The 26558-nt window shown below is 46.6% G+C and overlaps 1 protein-coding gene across 6 annotated transcripts in view; it reads right to left on the bottom strand.

The window, feature by feature from the left end:
* PKNOX2 (PBX/knotted 1 homeobox 2) overlaps positions 1-26558 on the bottom strand; it is a 257738-nt gene that overhangs the window by 190528 nt on the left and 40652 nt on the right. The window contains exons 1-2 of one of the 6 annotated variants that reach the window (XM_081037161.1): positions 3048-4166; positions 925-1749 (exon numbers count right to left, since the gene is read on the bottom strand). The exons of 4 other annotated variants lie outside the window; for them this stretch is intronic. The gene's annotated coding sequence lies outside the window, so the exon portion shown is untranslated. Of the gene's footprint in view, positions 1-924; positions 4168-26558 lie in introns of those variants that run through there. One more of the 6 variants, XM_081037162.1, reaches the window with a different exon arrangement.

Below are 26558 nucleotides of genomic sequence, written 5' to 3'. Positions count from 1 at the left end.
AAGAGAGGCTCGTGGCCGTGGAGAGAGCCCTGAGCTGACCGCGGCAATAATCGTTTACCGATGCCTCCTGTCTGATGGAAGACCTCAGGCAAGGAACAGAGCTGGGCAGCACCTGTGAAAGTTATAGTCTCTGTAGGGAAGGCTGCAAAAAACGAGCAACCAAACAACAAAACTGATGCTGTTGTTTATGGTAGGAATATGGAAAGGTGATGTAGGAGAAGATGATGAGCCTGGCTGGGCTGGAAGGACAAGAACGTGCGTAGAAAAGAATGACTGGTCAAGGTTGGGAAGATCAGAATCGTGACTGCTTTTAATTCCGTCTGGGATAAAGCAATAAAAACAACAAGGAAACCCAGCACATGTTTATCAGGTGTCTGCTCCATGATCTACACTCACGAGGTGCGGCAGGAATAAAATCCATGGGTCCTGTTATAAAAGTGCCGCTATATCATTGGGAGACTAAGATTAACCACATGAACAGCATGACGTCAGACAAGGCTATATATATAAAGTAGTGCTGCACGCTGTGGTGGAGACTGTAATTCTCTCTCCATAGAGAAACAAAATTGGTGAGAGCGGAAGCACTCAAGGAAGTTTTCAGGGGGGCAGTAGAACCCGAGTGGGGTCAGGGAGGGACTGAACAGGCAGGAGTTGGCTAGTAGAAGGGAGAGAGGGGACATTGCAAGAAAGGGGAGCAATCCGAGCAAGGATGAGAAGGGAGGCATGTGGAGCCCTGGTCTGCAGGAGAGAAACCAGAGGAGGGACTAATGCTGAGTAAACAGCGTGGGCCAGAGCATCCAGGGCTTGGAGTGTCAGAGAGGCTAGGCTTGGGCTATAAGCTTGTGGAGCCATGGAAGGTTTCTCTTTTATTCTCTTTTTGAAATTATAGCTGATATACAACGTAGCCATTCGACATCTACATACCTTACAAAGTGGTCGCCACAACAAGTCTAGTAACTTTCCATCACCATACCAAGTCACCGCCGAAGGATTTTCAACAAGGAAATCACATGAAGAGAAGTCCGCCCCCTCCCCCCAGACCTTTAGTATTTTCCTTCTAATTAAGACAAAGAGGCTTCTTAGAAGACGTGGAATTTCAGCTAGGAGGCTCAGGCATGGGATGTAGTGTGGTGTGCCCATGGAAAAAATATGTCCCTGCTATTCATGGTGATGTTCCCTCGAATGAGGTACCTTCTCTGGGGCTGTCTCCTACCATCAGCATGCCCTCAGAGAGAAGGCCAGGCCCCTGGATGGCAAGTGCTTGAGGAGAAGGACTGTATCTGATGCATCTGTAGCTCTAGAACCTAGCAGAGTGTCCGGCCTATGTCGGGTTCTCAGCAAATGTCTGTTGAAGTGTTTAATGATGGGCTCTGTTCATTCTAACCAGACTCCGCAACCAGCATCTCAGAACCAGCTCCTGGCTGGTAATGGGCTCCAACTTGTATTCCTCTAACGTAGTGACACACTGTTACTAAGCATACATGAACTCAGCGCAAGAAGTCTCCAGAGGAACTGCAGGGAGTGGTGCTTTACCCCTGCCCTGTTGAGACGCCAACTTGGAAGAAGACATGGCAGACGTGCCATTGGTATGAGTACATACTTCAAAGCTGGGAAGGATGGCTGCTATGCTGGAGAGATGAATTCAAGAGTGTCATAAAGTTTTTAACAAGCTGAAAGGATCGACCAACACTAAAAAGTCAATTTTTCCTGTATCAGTTTTTATTCTTGCACAATGACATCACGATGACCCTAAATGAAATAATTTTGAAAATAAATAAAGATGCTCTAAACCATCAAATTATTTTATGTCCACATGCAAATCCATTTTCATTTTTTACGGAACTGCAGGAAAGAAGTGACAAGAATATATACACCAAATCCTACTCTTACATTCAAAAATCAGTTGCAAATACGCAGCGTAGGATGACCTATTTTTTCCTTGTTTTAAAGTGGTAAGTTGAGTTAAATGCAAGCTCAGGATGAGCCCAGGGTATGGTACTCCTGCCAAACCCATCAGGTGCCTTAATAACCAACTGGCAGGTGACTGGTCCCTTGACTTTAGACTTAAGGATGAAATTCTGGCATCACATTTTAATAACTTTGACAGCAATGAACACAAGAGAAAGGTGAGTGAAGATGTCTAGTGGTTAGAGTCCTGGGGGTCAAAAATCAGTAGTTAAAAGTGCAAGCTCTGGAATTAAACTGCACAGCTCCACCACTTACTAGCAGTGTGACCTTGGGCAAGTTCCTTAACTTCTCCGTGCCTCAGTTTTTGATCTGCAAAATAGGGCGAATCAAGCTTCCTCCCTCTGAGGGTATATACTATAAAGTGCTCAGAACAGCGCCTCACTAAAATAAGCACTCACTGATTGTTAGCTATGGTTGTTGTTTTCCTTATTAGGAGGCCGTGAGGAAGAAGATATGGGAGAAGAAACTAGAGTTATACCTTCATTTGTCCCTTTCTAACATCACCCATTGGCCTTAGTTCTACCAGCTAAAGCAGCAACCTTTCTCCCACCTGGTGGTCCTACAAACCGTTGAAGAAACTATGAAAGAGGGACCATGTTACTCGGGACCATAGGATTAGGACAAGTTGATAGATGGTAGAGGAAACCAAACTTCAGTTCAACATAAGAAATTAGTCTCTAGCAATGAGAACAGCCCAAAAATGTGTTAGGCTTCCTTAGAAGGAAGTGAGCTTCCCAACACTAGAAGGAGAACCCTACACTGGGTGGGAAGCTGCTCCCGAGCACAGTCCTAAATGCGGTTTCACCCATCAGTACAATGTTAAAAAAACATTAGGAGGATGGGGCTGACAAACGAATATATTGATAAGACATTTCTAGTGTGTTCTTTCACCATCATTTTATAAAGTAATTCAACCCCCAAAAGTAAGGAGAGCAAAAAGGGCTATCCTTTGAATTGAACAGAACATCATGAAAAGCATTCTCTCTCTGTCTGTCTTTCTCTCACACACACATATACATGTGTATGCACGCACACATACATACCTATGGGTACATGCAATCTCTCCACATTGTCCTTACTTTTTATTCGTGACTCTGAACCAGTGGAAAGTCTTCCAGGACTAGCACTGACCCATGGACCCATGCTGGGGAACCATCCATAGGCATGATGTTTTAGGCCCTTCCAAAGCCAGCAGTTCGTGGTCCTGGCCAGCAAGTGATCATATCAAAGGCCCTCAGACAAGTGGCCATGAAATAATGCAACCAGAATTTAAACTCAGCCTTGTTTTATTCACCATGAAAGTAAAATGGAACCATAAATGATATTGACCATTTACATTATAAATGTGAGAAAGGTTGTGAAATGGTAAACGCGGAGGGAGTTGTTGAATGCTCGTGTTTGTTTGGAAAAGACGTAGAGAGAGGGACAGAGGACGCTTCCTGAAGGAGGTAGCACATACTCAAGGATAGCTGAGCGAGCACCCATGAGTTCATCTAGGTAAGTTGGAAGGATGGAGAGAGATGAACCTGGAGCTTAGCAAGGCCATGGGTTTAACACAGAGAAGAGCAGACCAAAGTGTCACCAGGTGTGGGCCATGCCCTGACTTTGTCATTAACTTACTACCTGATGCCAAATACTTGGCTGTGAGACAGTTACTCAGCCAGCAGTAAGGGTACTACACAGGCTTCCTTGGAGACTGGTAAAAACTGATGCTAATTCCACACCAGTCCTAAATCCCCTGAGCCACAGGCAGTGCTGGCCTCCAGTTGCAGAGATACTGGAAAAGGTCCCTTATCATACTCCCCAGGTCCAGCCCAGGCCCATGACTCTAATCTTGGGCCTGTACGTGTAAATACAGGTGTTCATAGAAAACCCCGTAAGGACTATTGGCACTAGTAGGCTAATCCTAATGATTTTCCTGCATCGGAGAAAGAATTAGAGACACTCATGACTAGACCACGTGGGAGTGAAAAGGGGAAGACTTATATACACTGAGAAGTGTGAGCTCCCAGAGATGCAGGGCCCTCTGCAGAGTCAAACCCTTGGGGACACAGGACCTGCTCACAGGACAATTTGCTTGGTCCCTGTGTGGACATCCTCTGAGGTGTGAACACACTCAGACTCAAGACTTGCTATTTCTCCACCAGGAATGTCACTGCTCTTCTCCCATTCCATGCTACTGTCTCCAGACCCCCTCCTCATGCTTTCTTTCTCTTCCTGGGCCCCTAATTGGTCTCCTGGCGTGTAGCCTTGCCCCATTTTAGCCTATCCACCACCTCCCCCCATCCTGGGATCCTTCTGAAACACAAATTTGATCATGTCTACTCATCCTAAAACCCTTCAATGACTCCTCATTGCCTGGCAGAGGTGGTCAGCTGGCAGCTATCAGTTGACTCTCCCCTGTCTGGTGTTTTTATACATTCTGCCGACATCTAAAAAGTGGGAAATCTCACATTTAAAAATCCAGATTTCTAACTTTCTTAAAGAATTGGATTAGCTAACAATGCCAATCCTGCATTTCCACATGGCAATCATTGACACTGAGTACCAGCTGCCCCATTTTCATCAGGCATAGGTCCTCCTATCTGTCCCATAGAGAGAAGGCAGGTGTCACCCGGAAGCCTCTGCCATCGCAGGGCCAGACACCTAGAGGATGACGCACGTGGCTGCTGAGGACTTGCCGGTTCAAGGTGACAGCATGGGGTGGGCTGGGCAGGGTGGCTCATTCTGTTCCCAGCTGGAAGCTGAAGGAGGGGGTCTGGAGACAGGCCAGCACCACCAGGCAGGCCCACCCAATGTCCTTCCCTCTCCCCTGGGAAACTCCTCCACTTCTGGCCAGAAGAGAGCTGGCCAAGGCCTCAGGGCTGTTCTCCAGGAATGTCAAGGGCTACAAGGCAGGTGCTGAAGAGGCCCCACCCCTGCGTCCAGCCTCTCCCCACCCCCAACTTAGTAGTGCTGCACCCCCTCCCTTTATTTCCATCCCACTGTTCCTATCAAAGCCCTAACAGCACATATTTTGTTAATTGTACAAACCTAATGGGGGAATGCATTGGCAAAAAAGGGTAATGGCCATCAGATCAGCAATAAAACAAAATTAATGGCCCATAGGAAGAAATCATGTCCACTTAATCCCGGCTCTGAAACTCTAATAGAATAATGGAATACCAACGGAGGGTTTTTCTCTCTATGTAGATTGCTTACACCATGTTAATCACTTGCAAAGCAGGCCACATACCACTCCAGCTCACATGACCCTCCAGGGAAAGTAGCAGACCAGAAACATTTAGTGCAAGTCTCATTACTGACACGCACCACCGCAGCAGCACCTCTCCTCTGCTGCCCTCCCCCAGGTGACTCTGGGACAGCCAGTGTGAGGTGTCATTGAGAGCCATCAGGGGTGGTAGGCCAGAAAGCAAGACACATAATACCTAATAGTAGCAAACATTTATTGAGTGCTTACTATGTGCCAGACACTGGGCTAGCTCAGCACTTTCTGTGTATTGGATTATTGGATTATCTCATTTCCATCCTCTATAGCTGCATAATCCAAAAAGGTGGCTACTGGTCATATGTGGCTTTTTAAATTCAAATCCTACTAAATTAAAATTAAATAAAATTTAAAATTCAGTCTTCACCCTCACCAGCCACATTTCAACTGCCTCACAGCCACATGCGGCTGGTGATTGTTGTACTCGGAGGCTCAGATCGAGTCCACTTCCACCATTGCAGAAAGCTGTATTGGACAGCACTGCTCTGGAGTATTGAGGCCATTTTGTCTTGCTCATTTAACAGATTTGGACCCAACTTCCTTCCATTTATGAATGAAGACACCAATACACAGAAAGTTAAGTGGCTTGCCCAAAGTCAACCAGAGTTAAGAGTATAATCCAGGTTCCCTGACAGCCAGGTCTCACTGGCTGAGGGAGAGGACAGAGCAATGCCTCGGGTCACACGTGGCCACAGGGTGAGATAAGGAAGAGGTGTCCCTCCAGCCTTTCTGGATAGTCCTGGGCCAGGTCAGAAGAGGCTGGGTCGAGTCTTAGGGCACTGGGCTCTGAGGAGAAGCAGGAAGGAAAGAATGAGGGGCTGTTTTCAGGCCTAGAAACTGCAGTGGTTAAAAACATGATACTGGATTGCTGCTATGTCTTGGGAAAATAGTATAGTAGTATCTATTACAATTAAAAATACACATGCATTTTGACTGAACAGCCCCAACTTGAGAATGTATCCTATAGAAAGGAAAGAAGCAGTGCGTTAGGATCATGGGACAGCACCTTCAGTGGGAAGACGTGCAAAACAACCTGATGTCCACCACTAGGGAAATGGCCACATAACTTGGGACACAACTATACTGTAAAAAGAACAAGTTGGAATGTCAGAATGTCTAATCATTATTTTGTTTTTTACACCTGAAACTCAAAAAAAAAAAAGAAAAAAAAGAACGAGTTGGATGTGTATCTTTTTTTTTTTTCCTTTTTAGGAGGGCGCAGCTCACAGTGTCCCATGCAGGGACTGAACCAGCAACCTTGGTGTTATTAGCACCACGCTCTAACCAACGGAGCTAACCGGCCACCCCAGATGTGTATCTTTTGCCACACAAGCTGGCCAGAATGCTCAAAGTAAGACAAGGAGCAGAGTGATCTGTGCAGTGTGATCCCATTTTTGTGAAAACAAAGAAGACTCTAGAATGAATTTACCATCTCAATGTGTTCATGTGAGCATGGAGATGGTGGAACAGCCTGGAGTTTTCCCACTGGTGGTAATGGGGAAACAGGAACAGAAGGATGAAGGCCCACCATTTTTAGCATATCTTTGCCTTGTGTCTGGTTGCAGTGAGCGCTGTCACTTTTGTAATTTTTGGAAAGAAACTTAATAAAGAAAAGAAAAATAATTCGTAAAAGAAAGAAAAAGAGGTTGGACTTGATAGGCAGCCAGACCTGACTTCAAATCTACCTTATATCCTGGCTATGTGACCTTGGGGAAGTTCTTTAATCTCTCTGGATCTTGGTTTCCCACCTGGACATTGGTGATAATAATATCATAGCATGATGTTATAGGGAGACTAATGAGAAAATGAATTTAAAGCTACTCAGTGACATGGGACATTTTATCAATGATTAGGGAATAACCTGCCCAGCGCACAGAGGTACTTCTGGGTCAACCTCCCAGCACTCTCTCAACACATTGTTATGTACCTCTCAGGGCCCCTGTATTTTCCTTTTAACTAGTTTTAATGTGTCTGTCTCCCTACCAGACTGTAAGCTCCTTGAGGGTAGAAACAGTACCTTGCTTCTTTATTTATTCATTCAATCATCCATTTATTCCATTTGTTAGTAAGCTATAATAACTTAATAATTATATCTTAGGCATATGCACCAGACATTGTACTTGACATCAGAGATAAACAATGAACAAAACAGAACCATCCCTGCTTTCATGGAGCTTGCATTCTCATGGAGGACATTGTGCTAAATGAAATAATCCAGCCACAAAAGGACAGATACTATACAATTCCACACACATGAGGCAGCTAGACTAGTCAGATTTACAGAGACGGAAAGTAGAATAATGGGTGCCAGGGGCTGTGGCGGGGAGAGATAGGGAGTTATGATTTAATAGATACAGACTTTCAGTTTTCCAAGATGAAAAGAGCTTGTAGATGTGATGGTAGCACAACAATATGAATCTGTTAACGCCACTGAACTGTACACTTAAAAATAGTTAAGATGATAAATTTTATCACCATTTAAATACATATACATATATATATATATATATATATATATATATATATATATATATATATATATTACCACTAACTTCTCCCAATTTCTATCAGAGAAAAAAAAAGAAACTAAGATACTAATGAGCAGGAAAAGGAGCAGCTGACAGACAGCAGAGGAGAAAGGCTAAGGGGTCCCAGAGAGAGCAGGGGACCCCACATCTCTGAAGCCACAGTTGGGAGAATGCAGAGGGCAGGCTGCCAGGTAAACAAGGGCCGGGCTGCCGGACCAGTCTGCCAACAGGGGTGACAACTTTCCTGTGGGACATCTGGGCCGCGGTGACTCCAGAGGGCTGATGCTGGACAAATGAGACACGATTTAGGGTGAAAAAGGAAAGGAAAAAACTTTTTTTTTTTTTTTAACTAGTGGGAGGTGAGAGGAGAGTGGTTGCGAGTTGGGCCCCTCTGTAGTCTGAAATGAAAGACAGTAAGGAATGTATCCACAGCAACAAAACGATGAGCAGGAAGTCTAGAAGGAAAAGGGAATGAGAGGCTCCTGACCTAATGTGGCAGTAAGCAGCTTGGTGTGTTGGGAAGGGTTTTAGACGCGACTTAGCAGCCCATCCTGATCTTTGGGGCCCTGTGATGTCATGCATGTCACCCCTAACTCTCTGGGTCTCAATTTCTTCATCTATTGAACTGAGTGGCTGGATCAGAGCAAGAGGAATCTTAAGATTTGAGGGGTCTGCAAACCCTTTGAGATTTTTATCCAGGACAGTATTTGTGTGTATGTTTTTCTGTAGAGAGATGAACAAAGTTTACCAAGATTTCAAGGCTGTCCAAGTCCCCAGAGAGGTTAAGAGTCAGTGGAGGAGATATTCATGAGGCTCACATTCAGCTAGAAAGTTCTGAGATGCCAAGAAATCTTGGACCAGATACCAATAAATATTTGGTCCTCAAATAAATCAAGATGTTTATTCCTGCCTTGCCTGCAACACAGACATATTGTAAAAACAAAGTGAAATAATTATATACTTTGAAAAGTTAAAATTATTTCTCTCATGCAAGTAAATATGATGGTTGTTGTTTCACAGGAAGCCAGCGTAGGGTCTGTACCGGGCACAGAGGCGAGGAGAGACCCAGCCCCTCCTACTCTCCTGAACAGAGGCGACAGGATACAGGGTGTGATGGCTGCAGGTCAATCCTTGGTTGAAATGAAGGGGTTCTTCATTCTCCCTGTGGAGAAGGGTCTAGGCCAGAAAGAAAAGTAAATGCAGCTTCCTCGGGAGGTGTGGCCCAGGGCTAAACAAATGCATCGCTTTGTGCCAACGAGTCCTCATTTTGCATCTGGCTTTATTTGGGAGGAAATTTTCAACGGTGTGACTCAGAAAAGTGATAGAGGGAAGATGTATCAAGGGGGAATAGCACAAACAGGGGACAGAATCTGGCCACCAGAGCACAAGACCCAGACTGGAACCCTGCATGATGACCGAGCCGGAGTCACCAGGGTCGAGGGGACTTCAGCCACAGTGGGCACTGCCCATCCGGAGGAGCCAGACTGGAGGCCGTGGAGGAGCTGGTGGGTCAGCACCAGGCCCGGGTGGACCTGGATGGAGCCTTAGAGATCATCTATTCCGACCTCCTCCTTTCACACTTGCAGAAACAGGTTGAGAGGGGTGGAGACACATCCAGGGAAGTGTGGGGTTGGAAGCAAAGCCAACGGTGCCTTCATTCTTTATCAGATGTGTTTTGAGTATAGATCCTTTACTGGGTTGGAGAATCCAACTCCCTGCCCTTAAGCAGCCCACAGTCTAATGGGAGAGACAGACGCCCATTGACAGACACCATTGGATTGAGGGGTTAAGTGTCATCCGGCAGGTATGTAGACATGACAGAGGAGGGCCTCCCACTCCAGGCAGGTACATCCAGATAGGGGTGAGGTGCAGGTCAGCCACTTCCCCTGACCAGTGCTGGAGGTAGTGGAAATATTCACTCTGAAATCCACACCAAGCTAACAGCCAACCGCATCGCAGAGAAGGGTGCCCACCACGGGGGGCCTTCAGAGACTCTGAGTGTCCAGCCCCCATCAGGGAGAGCCCCTGCTCCAGCAGGCCAGCCTCAGGCCCTGGCGAGCAGACCTCTCCCAACAGTGCTTCCTATTCATTATTCCTAACTCACCTCTGGGGGATGGTCCTGAATATTGTTTCATAAATAACTTAGCAGGGCTCCAGCTTGTTTAACTGAGGTTAGGCAGATGTGCTCAGCACAGACTGACGGTGAGGTCTCTGCCTGGGCTGAACGGCTGCGATGCTGGCTCTCTGCGGAGGGGTGGCTCAGCGGAGAAGGCAACCACGGCTGGTGTCCCCACCTGGATCCCATATCACAGTAGGAGGCTGAAAGAGCATTTGTTTTCAATTGTTCATAGCCACTAATTTGGCTCCAGGGTGCAACACCAATCTGAGAACAAACGGAGTAGGAAAACTGTGCCTCTCCTAAAGGAGAGCCAATTTCACCATACACCGTGGGGGAGGGTGGGAAGGTTTCCTGAGTTCACTGCTTGTGCCACAGCCTCCCTATCCAGGCTGGCCGCTTCCCTCTCCAGTCTAAGTCACCCGGAGTCACCCGGCTGCACTGCCATCTGCCGCACAAGCTCATTGCTCCTCTGAGGTGCCTCCAGCAGAGGACAGATTACTCTGATGGCAGGTAGATAAAATGGGATTCCCTTGCTAACAGTAACTACCCAGAACAATCTCTCTCCTGAGCAGCTGACTGTCTCCACCTGGCACCTGCCAGCAAAAGAGCTGGCGGGTGTCATAAGCTGGCATAGGTGATTCTCCCCCACCCGTCCCCCCCCTGCACAGAGTGGACCGTGAAAGTCGTCTCAAGGCAGGACTCGCTCGGAGGGCCCTCTGTCGGGCTGCAGTAAGGGCTTCCCTCAGGAGAAGACACAATAGCTGTTCTGTTTCTGACAGAGTGAAGAGCGAGCTCCCTCCAGGGCAAAGGGGAGGGAAGAGCGGGTGAATAAAGGCTGCCTCGGGGGCGTCCTCAAGACTGATGTGCAAAATCCCGTCAATGAGAGCCCTTTCTCATGGTGAAATTGCCTTCTTGTGGCTTAAAATAACTAAATCAGAGACTTTCCCTGTGATGCTTTTGAAAGCAAACTGGTGGATAAAATGCTTTTACCAACCCTCCGCTTCCCTCCCAGCTTCCCAGCAGGTATGCCATAGTTTCTATGACAAAAATGCCTTCTTCACCAGCATGTGATTTAGCTGTGGAGTAACCGCATAAATCCAACCTAGTATAAACATACTGGAAAGAAATACTGGAAGGAAAACAATTTTTTAAAATCTCTGAGTAGTCAAAATACAAGTCACAAAATCTTTGCCCCAAAGTTTATGCACCTTCTCATAAGGGAAACTCCTGGCCTCTTACTTAGAGCTTATTTCCTCTGATTTTACACACGTTTCTAACAGGCTCAGTATGTGGTATCTTGGCCTCAGCTGATTTGAAGCCATAAGAGAAGAGGGGGCTTGGGCTTCCCCATAAGGCACAACGTGGACGTTGGGCCCGGGAGAGAACATCACGTAAGGTTCTGGATCATTCACTTAGGAAGACAGGCAACATGTCTACTGCTTCCTGTCCACATGTCCACATGCTCAAGCCTCCGTGGAGGACTTTAAGAAGTAAACCTTTGGCTGTCTGGAAGATCCCAAGTGAGTCTCCGTCTTGATGCTTGCAGGCTGTTGGGTTCTTCCTGTAGGTTGTCTTGAGCGTGTTCAGAAGCTGCGGGTGCTCCCTCTTGATTGGCTCATTCATTCACTCACCAGGCACTGACTTGTGTGGATACTGGGACAATGTGACGATGAATAAAGCCAGATGAAGGCAGGGACATCTTTTGATGCAACACATGCACATGCAGACACACACATATACATACATGTGCACACGCACACGTGCACGCACACACATCAGCAGCACCTGTTACACATTAAGTGTTCGATAGACGCATGTTGTATAGATATTAGAAAAGGCACCTGAGGGAGGAAGGTCAAGGCAGTCAGATGGTCCTTTGAACCCCTCCCTAGCTACTCACATGAGAATCTTTGTGGGGAGGGGCTATAATAACTCAGGGGTCAACTAAAATATCGTCTTACCAAAACATTAGTGCTCCACCAAGACAAACAAAAAGACAACACAGCAGGAGGCCTGGAAAAATGTGGAAAAGATATTCCAGTTCATCTTAAAAAAAGTCCTCACCCCTCTGAGGGCCTGGCTTCCCATCAATGATAGGAAGTTTGGAGCTATCGGTGTCTGAAATGGTTCCAGCTCCCTAGGCAACAGGATCCTAGTTTTATTTAAGGACTGACCTATCCTGCCTGCCTGATTTCTGTTATTTTCATCAAAGCTTTGGAAGGAAGGATTTTGATCAACTGTTCCTCTCCAGTCTCTAGCCAATCACCCACAATACGTGTGTTTTCTTCACAGCCCCTTTAGATCTCTGCCAACCCAAGGAGGCAGCCATGGCTCTTCATCCTCTCCCCAGGCCCTGGGATGGCAGGCCTGGGGCTGGCATTGTTTTGGGGGACAGGAGGTCTTTATAAGACTCATAAGGGTTGGGGGGAGTAAGAGGAAAGTCTGGCAATCTGTCCTGAAGAATTCAGGTTAATAATTTATATATGTATTAAAAAAGAAATAAAAACCTTCTGAAACAAATTGCATACAAATTGTGTGACATTTGAAGGAAATTTGCCAATGTTGCTCAGTGAAGCGTAATAAAGATATGCAGCCCATAATAATAAGTTACTTAAACTCAGGGCACTAAATGATTTATTAATTGTCTTCTAATCCTTCCCAGCTACAACTGAAATCAAGAGTGTGACCACATTTCGCATACCAGTTCATAATGCCTCCAAAGCCAACCAGCACGGCTGCCATTAGCTACAAGTTCATTTTTCTTTCTGGCCCCAACTCCAGATGAGCCTGGAGCAGGGCCCAGAGCTGGGGGGACTGCTATTGTCGGCAAAAGGTCCGTAGATGTATCCCAAACACATCCCATTCCACTGCGCTTCTCACACAAATGTTACATAAAACACATTTGTCTTGCCTGGAGTTCCCCTCCTCTGGATGCCCCTGCCTGTCCATCTCTCCTATAATCATCAGTGCCATGGTGGCCCTGGGACATTAGTCCTGGGAGGACACAGGCCACTGTCTCCTGGGATGCCCCGGCACCAGGCCTATGGCCCAGAGTCCTCTCCAGCAGCAGATGGTGAGCCAGAGAGAATTAGAACGGAGATGAGAAATGGAACACAAAGACCTGCCCTTTCTCTGGGACACGCTGACCCAGTAGGGAATGTGGAATTTCTGCTGCCTTGTCCACTTACTGGGCCTCTTCCCTGTTCCTAGTGGGTCACCCCTCACTCAGGCTACTACCCAGAGCTCCCAACAGACCCAACCTTGTCTCGGGGTTCACACCCAAGGCTGTGCTGCCTGTGTGTCTGGTCAGCGAGAAAGTCAGCAGCAAACTAGAAGTGTGGAGCCAGAAATACCACCTGTGGACGATGGAGAAATAGGACAAGGTGAGTGGAGAATTGCAGAGACAGGGCTTCAGAGGTAAAATGATTCTCCAGGCTTCCTTGCTTTCCCCAACACACTTCTCTCCAATGTTCCATCTCAGAATGGTGCCATCTTCCCACCTGTTACCCATGTCTTCGAACCACCTTTGATTCTCCCTCTGCCCTGTCTCTCACTCCCATACCCAACCCAGGGGGATTTCACTCCTAGAGTTCTCAAATCTATCCCCTGCCATCTGTACTACCTGCATAATTCGATGAAAATCAGAACCTCTTCCCAGATATTTTGTAGGATTTGCATAGTGTTTCTGGGTTTTTTTGTTTTGTTTTGTTTTGTTTTTTAAAAAGGTAATGTAGAACATGGTTCAAATATCAAAAAGTATATGAAAGTATACATTGAAATATCTCCCTCTCATTCCTGTCTCCCACTTATCCAAGTAAACACAAGTATTGATTCTTGTCTTCTATTTTCCATGCATATTCTGAACCTTGGTGGCTTTTTTCTTTTAACAGTTGATATATTTTTGGAGATTTTCCCATATCAGTACAAAGAGAGTTTCCCCATTCCTTTTTTTAAATGCATAGTATTCCATTGTCAGGATATTTCATAATTTAATTAATTGGTCTCCAGTTGATGGACATTTGGGTTCTTTCAATTTGTTAACTATTACAAATAATGTTGCAAATAATAAACAACATATGTCATTTCACATATGTGCAAGTATATCTTAAGATCAATTGCCCATTAAGAAATTGCTGAGTCAAAAGGCAAATGATTTATAATTTTGATAGGTATTGTCAAATTGCCCTCCAAAGGGGTTGTACTGATTTACGCTATAAGATAGCTTGTTTCGTTAATTTGGGGAACGTAATCAATAATGTTGTAAAGATTTTATAGGGGTCCGATGGACACTTGTCTCGTTAGGGAGACCACCTCAGGGATGATGTAGATGCCTGATCACTGTACTGTACCTCTGAAGCTGAAGCTGAACAATAATGAATGTTAACTACAAGTGTATGTGTGTGTGTGTGTGTGTAGATAAGTTTATATATATATATATATATATATATATATATATATATATATATATATATTTACAAGAAGCGGAGTACAGCATTAGGAATAGAGACAGTGGAAATGTAATGGCTCTGTGCAATGTCAAAGGGACAGTGGATGCGGGTAGGGGGGTTGACACAGTGTGAGGGATATAAATGATAAATGTCTAACTATTACATTGTTTTGTGCACCAGAAACTAACAAAACAACAAAAAAAACCCACAATGAGATATCACCTCATACCTGTTAGAATGGCTATCATCAACAAGACTAATAATAACAAGTGTTGGAGAGGCCATAGAGGAAAAGGAACCCTCATACACTGTTGGTGGGAATGCAGACTGGTACAACCACTATGGAAAACAGTGTGGAAGATCCTCAAAAAATTAAGACTAGAATTACCACATGATCCAGCAATTCCTGTCCTGGGTATCTACCCAAAAAATCTGAAAATATCTATCTGTAAAGATATATGTAGTCCGATGTTCATTATTTACAGTGGCTAAGACATGGAAACAACTGAAGTGTCCTTCGACAGATGATTGGATAAAGAAGATGTGGTATATATACAAAGCAGAACACTACTCTACCATAAGAAAAGATGAAATACTTTTTCATCTTGTAATGTGTAACCACATGGATAGATCTTGAGATCATTATGTTAAATGAAATAAGTCAGACAGAAAAAGTCGAGAACCATATGACTTCACTTATATGTGTGATATAAAACTGAAAGCAGCAAAGGAACAAGACAAAGAAACAAAAACTCATAAACACAGACAAGAGTTTAGTGGTTACCAGAGGGTAAGGGGGTAGGGGGTAGGTGATGAGGGTAAGGGGGATCAAATATATGGTGATGGAAGGAGAACTAACTCTGGGTGGTGAACACACAATGTGATATGTAGCTGAGGTATTACAGAATTGTACACCTGAAACCAATGTAGTTTTGTTGACCCCAAGAAATTTTTTAAAAATCATGCTATATAAATTACATAGGAATAACATTTACTTGTAAAAAAGTGATTTAAAGTACATGCTGATGAATAGTAGGGGTTCAATAAATACTTGTTGAAAGAGTGAAAAAATAAAAGATAGCTTGTTTTCCCAGAGCCTGCCAATATAGTGTGATAACAAACTTTTTGAATTTTTGCCCATTTAACAGATGAATGAATAATGCTAACTCAAGATAGTTTTTATTAGCATTTCTCTTATTACATGTAAGAGTGAACATCCTTTTATATGTTAAGAGCCATTAGTATTTGTGTGTGTGTGTATGTGTATGCATAGTCTGTTCAAATTCTTTGTCCATTTTTCCTATTGGGCTGTATTTTGTTGTTGATTTTTAGGAACTCTTTGTATGTGAGCCCTGTAACGTGAGTTGTAAAAATATTTTTCTCGTTTCTCATTTATTTGTCTCTTGACTTAAAATATTTTGCTGGTGCTTTTAAAAATTTTGTATTTGAATTCCAACAGGACATTTGTCGCAGCCTCCAGTACTCCCACAGTTTTACAGTTGACTCACTTTACAGTTTTCAATTGCCAGCTTGGACACTGGTGAGGTGCCTGGAACTGCTGCCACCATTATATGACCCAGAAGAAAGCTAGTGTGAAAACAGAGCTGATAACCAGAAGATGACAGAGAATGAATCTGGGTCCTTGTTAATGTCACTGAGCCACTGAATTTATCCAACCCTGGAGCGGTCCTGGTTCTGAATCTCATAATGTATAAGAAAATAAATTCCTTACTGTTTAAGACACTTTGGGTTGGACTTGCTGCTACTTTCAGGCAAAGGCATTCTAACTGATACACACTTTGAATGTTCTTCTTGCAAAAGTCTGATCCCTTGCAATCTATCTCCACGACTGCTGGGGCCAACGTTCTAGAATGTAAACCTAACAATGCCACTCCCCTATTTTAATAGGGTCCAGAGCTCCCCATCACCTACAAAATATAATCCAAGTTCCTTCGCACTCAGTCTGTCCCTGCCCACCTCTCTTTTCTTGTTCTTGCTGTTTCACACCTGCACACTGTTGCTTGCCCTGCCCTTCTCCCTGGAGGGCCCTTTCCCTCCTTCCCCTATCTAATTCCTGGGACAGTATGTTCCACCATCACTTTGTCCAAGCAAATTTCAGATCAGGCCCCCATCCCCACCCCATCACCACTGTGCGGCATCCAAATGTTTTCCTCTATGGTTGCACTAACCTCATTTTCTATACATCTTTTTACATCCTAAGTCCCCACCCTGCTCACTTTCCAAAGGGACCCTTTAAGGCAGGGACAAATCTTATTCATTTCTGCATCCCCAGTACCTAGCTCAGGACTCAGTGTATGGTAGGTATTCAACCAGCGTTTGAAAACCTCAATGGAGCTCCCCCACTCTCCTCTCCTGTGTTTCCACAGAGGCCCCTCTGACCTCCCCTAGCCCAGGTCGTCAGAACCAAAGCCCTCCTACCATGTCCATGTCCCTTTATAGAGAAGCTAGAAGAAAGATCCCATCAGAATGGGCCTGCTCTACGAAGGGAAGCACAGGAGCGATTAAATGACCAGATTAATCAGCGCCATTTGCCTCAGGCATGGCCTCCATGCCAAGTCCCCAGTGCTGAGCCAATCACCTATTTCAACAGAAAGCCAGAGTTCGTCGCTGGGTTCCTGGCCACCTAACCAGCTGCGTGAACTCAGATAAATTATTTCAGCCCTCTGCCTCAGCTTCCTTCTTTGGGAAAAAGGGACGAGACCATTGTTGTGAAGATGAACTTAGTGTCATTGTCTCACAGAAAGCGCTGGGTAAGTGACATGTCATTTCCCCCCTTAGAGCTGAAATCAGCCCCGAGGTAAACGACAAAGTCTACATACAGCAGACCTTGAACACTTCACTGGGGCTCAAATACCAATAAGGTGATCCATACAGCAGAAATGTAATTATGAGAACTGGGCAGAGGAGAGAGCGGACATCCACTGACCACTTCCCGTGTGCCCACCTGTGCTACGTGGGGCATACCTGTCACCACGCACAGGCATCACAGCAACCACACAAGCTGTACTTTCAGTCCAGGGCTACAGAGGAGAAAAGTAAGGCTCAGAGGGGTTACATGACATTGGTCCATGTCATGAACCCAGTTAAGTGGGGAGTCAGCATCCCAACCCAGCTTTGTCTGGCTTTCACACCTGCATTCTATCTACTGACTCCTGTTGCTTCCAAACCACAAATCCAGGACTTGTGGTCCTGCTGATGAAATTGGAAGAGGTGACGGGGAGAAGAAAGGAAAGAGGGAGATCCAGGAGTAAGAAAAAGGAGGAAAATGGTAGAATAAAAAGAGAGGCTCTTAGAAAAGATTCCTATCAGGGGCAGGCCCGGTGGCTCAGGCGGGTAGAGCTCCATGCTCCTAACTCCGAAGGCTGCCGGTTCGATTCCCACATGCCCCAGTGGGCTCCCAACCACAAGGTTGCCAGTTTGATTCCTTGAGCCCCGCAAGGGATGGTGGGCAGCACCCCCTGCAACTAAGATTGAACACGGCACCTTGAGCTGAGCTGCCGCTGAGCTCCCAGATGGCTCAGTTGGTTGGAGTGCGTCCTCTCAACCACAAAGTTGCCGGTTCGACTTCTGCAAGGGATGGTGGGCTGTGCCCCCTGCAACTAGAAACGACAACTGGACCTGGAGCTGAGCTGCGCCCTCTACAACTAAGATGGAAAGGACAACAACTTGACTTGGAAAAAAGTCCTGGAAGTACACACTGTTCCCCAATAAAGTCCTGTTCCCCTTCCCCAATAAAATCTTTTTTAAAAAAAGAAAAAAGATTCCTATCACGAGCACAGCTCTGTGTGTGTGTGACTTCTGTGTATGTGTGACTATGTGTGCACAATTCCATATGTGTGCATGCATGCATGTGTGTGAGTGTGGCTGTGGATGTTTCTGTGTGTTTGCATATATGTGCATTTTTACATGACTGTGCATATGTGTATGTGCATGCATGCATGCATGTACCTATGTGTTTGTTAGGAGGCAGGTAAACTTGCACAGACTGGCCACCTGGCGGCTTCCATGCACACCACACCCCGGCCACATCGAGCCTAAACATGTCCCACATGCACACTGCATGTGGCCAACAGTGGGAGATGTCATCTATCAACTTGCCTCTTAACAATGGCCCCCCTTTGCAGGCAGTTCTGACCAGCCATGTGACATCAGCATTATTAAACCATGGCTGACACGGCAAGACTGCTGAAGGTATGAAGGGACGGCAGATGGAAAAAGGGAGGGAGGAGGTGCCTTCTCTAACTCGGTGAGGTTTCTCTGGACAGACTTTCCCAAAGCCAGCCCATCATGGCCCCTCCAGTCAAACAGATAACTCTGGGGAGGCACTTCTGTCCATGTGTCTTTCACTTTTCAAAGACGTTCAGAGCACAGGGGAGACACACACACCTTTCCAAACTAGGAAGCCACAGCGACAGCAACAGCCATGGCCTCCAGCTGGGAAAAGAGTGAGGATGAGGTCTGCAGGAGAGGGAGCGAGCCTTGCTTCTCAGCCAACTCTGCCCTTTCAGCCCCACCAGGACTGCCTCTGAGCTTCTCTCTCATTCTCCCTCTTATCCCATCTCACGTTGTCAAGAGCAGAGCGATTCAAAACCACAGCCTACTTTGCCTAACCCCCTGCCTACTCGCCACTCCAGAGTCCTCTGGACTCTGCCAGACGACATTACCATAAAGGATTTCTCCTAGAGTAGGGCAGAAGAAAACAATGGTATGGGGCCTGGACACACCACAAATTCTTACCCTTTCCCTGGATAATTGGGAGAAAAAATACGCATATATCCTTGTACTTGCCTAACATAAAACCATCTCTGCAGCTAGAGAAAGTCTCATTCTCTGAATTCTCCCAAACTTGTGAGAACCTAGGGTCCCCAAATCAATCTAGAGAGTGGCAATGGAGTTGACCAATTTAATTTAGTAGCAAAGATTAACTGGAAAGGCCCTTCTTTAACCATTCCCTAGCTTCTTTGGAAAACAAGATGTAGATTATTAAACAACTGAGCATGGTATGCGACCACCTAGGCCTGGGGAGAAAGACTGATCTTCCTTGACCTTGTCCAAATGCCCTTTCACCTCTACCCTCTGGTTTTCATGAATTACAGGGTAATGGAAAACAGAAGTTTACATCCTGGCTCGGACTCTGCTTTTCTAGCCAAAAGACCTAGGCCAAGCTCTGTCCACTTTTTAAAAGGCCTTGAGGATGGCAGGATCTGCCCAAGTCATAGAATTGTATCCCACACACTGCAGTGTCTGCCGTAATCCTAACTCACAGTCCAGAGCTCTTGTGCTGCCCTCAGCTTTTCTTTTTCTCATTCTAGCCTTGATTAGAAAACCAATCACTGCTGTCCTAACTCCCAAGCCCTGTCTTCCTGGTGGAAGAAAAACAGTCCCCTAGTAGCAAGCGGATATTTGGGCAATCTCAGAGCCTCCCAACTGCTCCGGAAGACATGGCCTTCCCTTTCCAGGACTTAGCAATGCTGCCAAAATAAGAGAAAGCTTCCAACAAAAGTTTGTTTTCATGGAGATTTTATTTCCTTCGCTGAGGCTCTCCCACCACAGATTTCTCTTTGTTGGAGCTTGCTTTCAGAAGTCACCAGATACACAGCCCCTGACCCTTCGAGACCTCGGGGGAGTTCACGCCTTTATCTCTCTTCCCAGGCCCACAGGCTGCCCACTCCCCCACTCTCCCATTCAAAAGGCCCTTTGAGCCACTCTGGAGAGAGAGGGGGCTCTCAAAAAGGACCGAAGCTTTAGTGGGACTGAGCTCTCCACATCAAGGTGGGGAGGGGAGAGATGGGGAGAGAGAGATGAGGGCTGTGGGCACGTGTCTCTTAGTATTAGCAAGGGGATGGGGACCCCTCATCACACCCCTGCATCCCTCAGACAGAGGCTGTGTTCCACAATGGTGGGGCACAGACAGTAGGACGCAGATCTCCGAGGCTGTCCCGGAGGCTTGGCTCAACTTGCACAGAAGGTAGGCTGACCTAGGCAAAACTCGGAAGGGGACAAAATGTGTCTCCAATGGACAACGCTTTTCAGGATCAGCTGCCCTCCCAGGTACACAATTTAGAGATTTCACTTGGCTGTCTCTGTGTGCATTAAAGAGAGAGAGAGAGAAAGGGAGTGAGAGGGAGAGCAAGGAGAATCAGAGGAGTAAATGCAGAGCTCCGAGGCATAAATCGCTAAAGGTAGAATCTCAGGTAAAATTATAGGTGGGTGGAATCTGGAGGTGACAGTGAATCAAGGTCCCTGATGGAGACTCAGCTGTCCTCAAGGGTCCTGACTCATGATGTCACAGGCTGGAACATTAGGGTCACGCAGAGCTAGGTGTGATCCTCAGCCCTACAGCTTACTGACTGTGATCTGGGGCAACTTACTCATCTTCTTGGATCTCGCTTCCACCATTGCTCAGGTGGGGCTAAACCATCTCAAGGTTGGCACGAGGAACAGACAGCGGACCTGAAAAGCCAAGCAGGGTCTCTGGAGTTCAGTCCCTCCGCCTGCCAGGAGGACTGCAGGTGGGTTGGCACAGTCAGTATTTTTTCTAGGTTTGCACACAAATGGGTGGGGCCTTTTCCTCTGTGCCCACCATCTCACCCTTGTTCCATATTGCATGTAGCCAGATGGTAGAATTTTAAATGTTTACATTTTTAAGCGTCTATTTTAACTTTTATCATGAGGAGACAATAAACACAATTACAAAGTGGTTTTTTCAAAACTAGAGTTTCATTTGTCCCTCAAATGGTCTCATTCCCATGTAATAAATGGAGGCACCGAGAGTCCGCGATATGAAGGGTATGTACAAAGTCACCTCGTTGGTAAGCAGCAAAGGTGAGACACGGCCAAGTCTGGTCAGTGTCTAGTGCAGACATGACTAAAGAAATCCACCCTGGGAAAGGCTAGACGGGTGACAGAGGTGAAGAAACTTGGGGCTCATACACAAAGGGAAGCCACAAAGGTGATAACTTTTGGAAGATGGGGGATGTTGAACAAACCCTTAGAGCCTGAATTTGAAAGACAGCAAACTGATGGCAACAGAGGGATGTCTGTGAGGCAAGGAACCAGAGAAGAAAGGACAATTTCACGCAGTTTCTGTGGCAGACAGGGGGTCAGTGAAAACGTCGTGCTTCATCTGTGATATGAAGACCTGCGGAAGAGAGCCCTGGGCCAGACTTGGGTGTGAGAGGTGGAACATGTAGTAGACACGGCGTCTCCTGAAGTCTACTTTCCAGGTTAACTTAAGCCAGGTCACACCGAGTTCTGAAGCCAAACCCTTACTTATCCACCTACCTACAGAGTGTGTGCAGAAGATCCCCATCACAGAGTAATAAACGGGTGGGGGAAGAACTAGGGAAGGCCAGTGGTCCCGCCCTAACTACAGACCAGCCAAGAGGACCTTCAGCTTGGGGGCTGCTCCATGCACCGTGTTTCCTCTCCACATGCACCTTCCATTTGCCCAGGGTAGACAAAGATGAGCTGTGATGTTCCACTCTCCTCACCATATTCAGTAGGACCCCCAGGCCCTTTACAAACACCCTCCTATCCTCCTGACCAGGAATATAAACTTCAGGGCTAAGCCAGGTGGAGTAGTCACCCCTGGACTAGAAGGATGTCTCCTGGAGGACACCCCGTCCGGAGAGTCTGGGATCTCAAATCCGTAACTACCAGCTCCAGAAAGAACGCTGTCTGTCGGCCGTCTTTGGCACACACAAGACTGGCTACATGTTTCTGGACTGATCTGCTGCTTAACCAGCTGCAAAGGAACTCTTTCAAAGGGAAGATGAGGAATGCCTCCTGGGTCCAGGGAAGCCGCTAGTCTATATTGTGAAGCAATTTCAGACAGTCTCCTTTTTCTTTCAAATGTACTTAATCAACATGAAAAGGATTGCGAGGGCTGGAGCTCCTACAGGTAGAACTAAGGGAGAAGAATAATGTTCATAAATCATTTACCATGCAATCCAAACAGGGCTGTATTTTTTTCTTAAAGGAAAAGGCAATGCCAAAGAAATAGAGCTGTATAGGAAACCAAACACACTGTGATTTGTCCCCAAATGTAGAGTGTCCCCAAGTGGAGCAAGGTAGCCCATTCATATCATTTTCAAGTGCAATCTGACCCTCGATACTAATTTTCCAGCTTGGGTGCCTCCCTCATCCTGAAAGCTCAGACTAGCAAAGGGGTCAGTGCCGTGGAAAGACAGCTGATGGAAACAGCTGCACTGCCATCTACCCCATGGCCCAAACCAGGGACTCACTGGCTCCTCAGCGGCTGACTCCACCCTTGGGGCAGCTGAGCTGAGCGGGAAGCTCCAGGAGGAGGGGACAGCAGGCCACAATACCCAGGCTGCATTCTTTCAGGCTTAGGCTCAAATGTCACCCCTCAGAGAGGCCTTCCCTAGCCACCCCAGTAGAATAATGCCCCAGCCATTCTCTACCCTCTTAAATTGCTTTGTTTTCCCTTCAGAGCAATCATTACAACTTTGCATTATACTAGCTAGATGTGATTCACTGTCACCTCCAGATTCCACCCACCTATAATTTTACCTGTGATTCTACCTTTAGCGATTTATGCCTCGGAGCTCTGCATTTACTCCTCTGATTCTCCTTGCTCTCCCTCGCACTCCCTCTCTCTCTCTCTCTCTTGATACTACTAAGATATAAGCTTCATGAGAGCAGAAAATGTGTGTTTTGTTGACAAGTGATCCTGAGCACCCAGAAACAGTACAAGACACATAATAGGTACTCCATGACTATTTGTTGGTTGGATGGATGGATGAACAAATAAATAAAAAAGTCCCTTCCCCTCATCGAGGGAACACTGCAGACAGAGAAACCCTTGTTTACTCCCAAGTAGGAAGATGGCAGACAAGAGCTACAGTCTGTTATTGATTTCTGATTCTGCCATTTTCACTCAGAGTGAAATATTCCAGCTCATCAGCCTCACCTCTTCCATCTGCAGAATGGGTTTCACTCCAATGCAAGGAAGAAGGAGTGAGGGGAGTCGGGGAGATTTACTATCTCCTGCAGGCGCCTGGCACCATACTATACACCTGACTCATAATCATTTAATCCTCACAGCCTATGAGATTGGTATTATCATCCCTTATTCCTGATAAGGAAACTGAGGCCCAGAAATATAAAATAACTCACCCAAACTGGCACACTTAGGAAGTAACTAAGGGGACTTCAACCCAGGCCTACAGATCCCAAAGCCACTCCTACCTAACACCATGGTGTCACACCGCAGAGTTTACCCTTTTACCTGTGTGTTGAAACATCAGCCCCGAGGAAAGTCAGGCTGTGCCTGGGAGAATTTGGAGATCCTGACCTCTGCACATTTTCAGTAACAGAAGTGGGACAGTTAGGGTAACGAGCTTGTCCTAGTTTCCCTGAGATTTTCCAGGTTTCGCCACTGAAGGCCCCATGTCCCAGGAAACCCCTTAGTCCCAGGCAACCTGGACAGTTGGTCACCCTCAATGGGAAGCAGCCACAGCTAGAGACCCTGAATACCAAAGACCCTGAGCCAAAGAGCACAGGGTTTCCTCAGAAAGAGTCCATCCTGCACGTGTTCTGCCGGCAGTGATGGGGGGGCCCAGCTAGCTGTCTGTGTCCATGGCCGCATGCCCCGCAGCACCATGCCTGTACCTGGGTCAGGACACAAAGGCTGGAGCCCACATTGGTGCAAGGAAGAGGCAGGAAGCTGTGAGGGCTCGTGGCCCTCCTTCATCCTGACTGCAGACTTTGTCCTCAGAACAAGAACAGTATGGGCTCCTTCCATAAAGGACTGCCACCATCAGGATGAGATGATCTCCTGAAAGCAAAAAGGGCAGATTCCTGGAATTCCAGTCCATGCAGCTGGAGAAAAAGAGCAGAATTCAGGACTGCCAATAAGTGACCAAGAAGTACCAGAGAGCCTGTAGGATGGATCCTCCCAGATCAAAGGCATGGATTCAGAGGGAAAGGTCACCTTTCAAGGTCTCTTTTGGTACAAGAAGCCAGCCCTCTGTTCTCCGGCCAGGCTTTGGCAGAACCGTCATCATATACCTTCATTCTCCTGCCTATAGAGGGAAGACCTGTTCAGGGTCCATTCCGCCACCTACTCCCTTCCCACCCCCACCTTGCTTCAGCTCCACTGATGGCCAACCTCCACCCTGGACCACCGTGCCTCTGAGTAGGGACTGATTGGTTCTTCCTGGGGCCAGGACTAGAATCAGAGCAGTACTGCCCAGAGCACCAGTGGAGATCAAGTGGAGGTAAGAGTGGGGTGAAGAAAGACACGAGGCCCCTGTGGAGGTGTATAGAACAAGCTCCCCCACCTTCAAGATTTCTATGTTTAGGGCCTCAGGAGAGGGGCTCTTTGCCCCTTTGTTCGCTTACAACAAAGGTGGGTCTGACCTCACCTTGCAGCCCAGAGCTTTCGTCCCTCAGGGCATTTGTACCCTCCACCCTCCAGCTCAGCCCCATACACTGTGTTGTGGGCATGTGGCTTCATCAGTGACTTTGACTTTTCCTCCGAGTGTTTTCAGTGTCCCCTGGCCCTGTGTCTTCAAAGTTTTCCAATTATCCTTCCTCTCTTCCTCAACAGGCTGTATCTCTAACCTCCGTCTCCTTTCCGCCCATTTCAAAAGCAGAACCCCCTCCTCCTCCCATAAGCTGACCCCACCTAGGCTATGACCCTCCATCCCCCATGCCCATCAGTTGTGAGTGTGTATTCATGTATCTTCAGTCTCCCTCTTTGCTCAGGCTACCCCCCTTGACCTACAAACATACAATGTCTCCCCAGACTCTCAGGTATAATAGTGAGAAGGAAAAAGCACTGGCCCAGAAGCAGAACTCCATCAGGATGCTTATTGGTCCTGTGCCCTTCAGAGACTCAGTTTCCTCATCTGTAAAGTGGGTTAATAGCCCCCATCTGACTCCCTTAAATATTGTGAAGATTAGGTAAGATAATGGACTTGAAGTGTTTTGTAAATTATAATATGAATGTAGAGAATTCTTAACCCTCTGAAATTATATCCCTCTCATCTTTCCTTTCATGGCCAAACTTTTCAAAGAGTGATTGGTGCTCACGACTGCCACATCCTCAGTTCCCATTCTCTCCCGTTCCCTGAAACCTGGGTGCTGACCCCACAACTCTAGTGACGCAGCTCTTGAGGTGGCTGAGTTCTCCTATGCGCTGTGCAGTGGCTATTTCTCAGTCACAACCGTCCCTAACTCAAACAGTGTGACACGTGTCCCCTCTCCCTGCCTCAAATGTGCTCGTCTCCTTCTCTTCACTATTTCTGTTCATAGGACCACTTCCCTTCCAACCACCCAATCTGCACACATTTTGGAATCCTTGTTGATTTCTCCCTCCCCACTACCCAACACCCTTCCCCTCCACCTTCGCGACTTTCACTTCACCCCCTCAACTAACCCAGACCAACGCATTCCCAGAGGGCACATATTAAGTCCTAAGGGGCGCAACTCCCACGCCAACAATCACAGTAGTCTAACTCACCGCTCTCTGCTCTGACCTACCCCATACATTGGTGACAGCAAGACCTTTCTATGAGGCAGTCTTCTCTTGTCCCTTATGTCAAAAACCTGCACTGGCTCCTTGTGGCCTATCGGACAAAGTGCACATTCCTAAACCTGGCACGGAAGCCTTCGCGCCACGGCTCCAACCTAATTTTCAGTCTTAACTTACAATCTACCGCTGTGCCAATCCTACCCTCTAAATAAATTAGAGCATTTCCCCTTCCCTGACTGTGCTCCCTGCTTGGTTGCCTTGGTGCCTTTGTGCACCCCATCTCTCTGTTGGAATGCCTGTCTACAGCCTATTCAAACCCCGTTCCTCCTCCAAGCCCAGCTCAAAGTCCTCTTCTCTACAGAGTGTTCACTGGCAACCCCAGGGAGCAGTACGTTTCCTTAGCCACCTCACAGTGTGTCATCTGGGATGCTTATCATCTTTGTGTCACAGCTACTTATCTCTCTGTCCTATCTCCTCTATTGGACTCATTCATTCCCAAATTACATTTCACCCGCTTGTAAATCCACAGTACTTATGCAATAACTATTTGCTGAATAAAAAAATTGAATGACTAAATTAAGTCTCTCCAGTGGTTCCCACTCCAAGTGCCACATGGAGTTTGCTCCCTGACGGCAGGCAACCAGCTCGCCTCCTCCCCCATCCGAGAGTCCTTAGGCAAAGCCATGGCTGACAACCAGCCATG

Source organism: Rhinolophus hipposideros (assembly GCF_964194185.1).
Source record: "Rhinolophus hipposideros genome assembly, chromosome: 24".
Lineage (NCBI taxonomy): Eukaryota > Metazoa > Chordata > Mammalia > Chiroptera > Rhinolophidae > Rhinolophus > Rhinolophus hipposideros.
This window is presented reverse-complemented; position numbering and strand designations above follow the sequence as displayed.